Below are 2501 nucleotides of genomic sequence, written 5' to 3' on the forward strand. Positions count from 1 at the left end.
TATGCTTTGTTTCTACCTATGGATTTTACAGACTAAAATTTACCTAGAAATCTATAGCTATGAGAAATATGGTTTATGGTTTACTTTGCAATTCTTTTGCTTTCAAATCAAAGCAATGCCTCCTCAGGATGACTGGGGAAGCATTTCATTCAACTATCTCAAAAGATTGGTGTGTTATTATTTCTTGGGTGCTTTGTAGGATTAACCAGAAAAGCTGACTCTCCTGAAGTATTTTCTTAGGAGTAAATGAATTTGCTTACAAATTTAAGAGATTTATATTTTATATTTGTGTCTTCAAGCAGTTTGCCTACTTAATCTAAGTTATCAGTTTATTGGCATAAAGTCCTTTATAATATTTCCTTAAAATCCCTCTAAAATCCATGGGGTCTGTGGTGATGTCACTATGACAACCTTATCCCTAGTCATTTGTTTATGATTTCACTTTTTTCCTGATCATCCTGGCTAGAGATTTATTGGTGTCACTGACATTATCAATGAACGTGTTATTTGTCCTAACTAATTTGGTATATTGCCATTTCTGTTTTATATTTAACTATTTTATGCTCCATTAATAATTTATTTTTCTCATCATTTGTTTATTGTTAGATTTCTTAGAGTGGAGGCTATACTTACTGGTTTAAGGCCTCTGCTTTCTATAGGTTGCATTCTATAGGTCTGTGGTGTTATGACTCTTCCTTTAGGCACTGTTTTTTGCAACATCTCATTAAAATTTTTGAAAAGACTTAATGCTTTTTCCTTTATGTGTATGGTTGCTTTTGCCTGCCTGCATGTCTGCACCATGTGCATGCATTATCTTGCATTCTGCACCATTACCCATGGATGCCAGAAGAGAGAGGGCATCAGATCCCCTGGAATTGGAGTTACAGATGATTGTGAGCTGCCTTGTGTATGCTAGGAATTGAACCAGAGTCCTCTGGAAGAGCAGACAGTGGTCTTAACTGCTGACCCTTCTCTCTAGCCTCACATCTCATAATATTTATGTATTTATTTTTACTTTCCTTGATTCTTTGTGGATTTCGCATCATGCATTCTGATCCCACTTATCTCTCCTGTCCCCTCACATCTGCCCTCTGCTTTTGCAACCTTCCCCCACAAATCAAAACCAAATTTAAAGAAAACCCCCAAACCGAACAAAACAACAAAACAAACAAAAAAATGAAAGAATCTTGTCATGGAAACTGTAGTGTGGTTCATTGAGTCACACACAGTGTCCCCTTTAGTCCACTCATCTTACTTGCAAGTGTTCATTGCCAGGAGTCATCGATCTGACTTGAGGCCTCTGGTTTCTGCTACACCATGGGTAGTGGGCTCTCACTGGGGCTCCTCTTGGATACCCTGTTGATGTTCTGTGTCATGGACATCCTGTTGTTTTTTTAGATCCGTAGGCTCATCTTCTTCATATGCTTCATTTCTAAAAACTGTAATCTCAAATGTTGTCCTAATTTCTCTTTTTACTTCTTCTTGCTTAAAAATGTATTGCTTCTGAATACTTGTAAAATTTTTAGAAAGAGTTAGCTTTCATTGATTTTTTTTTTAAAATTTGATTCTATGGTGGTCAGAAAATACACCATGGACTACTTCTAATTATTTTATATTTGGGATTTATTTCACAGTTTAGAATATGAATTTATCTTGGTAAATGTCCCATGTACGTCATAAAAGAATATGTAGCTATCATTGGGATGGAAGATGAGCAGGATCCAACTCCTATAGACCCTGCCAGCCAGACACCCTAGACATCTACCCTGCATGTGGCAAAAGGCTAGTTAAGTGACTTAATGTTCTAACTAGTGATCCTAAGTTTTCCTGGATCCTGGCTTTCTGCTTTGGGGTTTATTTGGGTCAGGGTTTGGCTTTGCTAGGTTCTAGGGTGAAGAAGGAGCTGATTAGATGTGTCTAGGTAGCAACCTGGCTCCTCCATGCTCTAAGAAGCTTCCAGGATAGTCAGCTACCCTTGCCATTCACCTCCATGCTCTAAGAAGATTCCAGGATAGCCAGCTATCATTCCCCAGTCCCTCTTCTCCTTCTATACCATGGGCTCCCACCACCCATTTCCCCATCCTCATCGGGCTCTATTTTCTGTTGGGCATAGCCATCCTGGAGAACACATAAACAGAATGGGTGCTGCCAGAGGAGCTCAGAAGCTCTGACAGTCTGGGAGACCTGATACTCACTGAAATCAGGCTGATTTATGGGTTACATCTTGTCATGTCATTTGGAGACAAGTTGGTGGTAGGCGATCTAAAGGAAGGATCCTCAGGTATGGGTAACTAGGGGCAACAGAAGCAGATGGACCAGACTGATACCCAGTGAGTGCTGTATGCCCAGTGGGGAACCCAAGGGGAGGGCTGGGGTAACTGATCTTGGTAAGAATTGTAGGGCTCTTTTATTTTAGCCATTCTGACAGGTGTAAGATGATATCTCAAAGTTGTTTTGATTTGCATTTCCCTGATCGCTAAGGAGGTTGAGCATGACCTAAA

This window comes from Microtus ochrogaster, chromosome 8 (genome assembly GCF_000317375.1).
Source record: "Microtus ochrogaster isolate Prairie Vole_2 chromosome 8, MicOch1.0, whole genome shotgun sequence".
NCBI lineage: Eukaryota > Metazoa > Chordata > Mammalia > Rodentia > Cricetidae > Microtus > Microtus ochrogaster.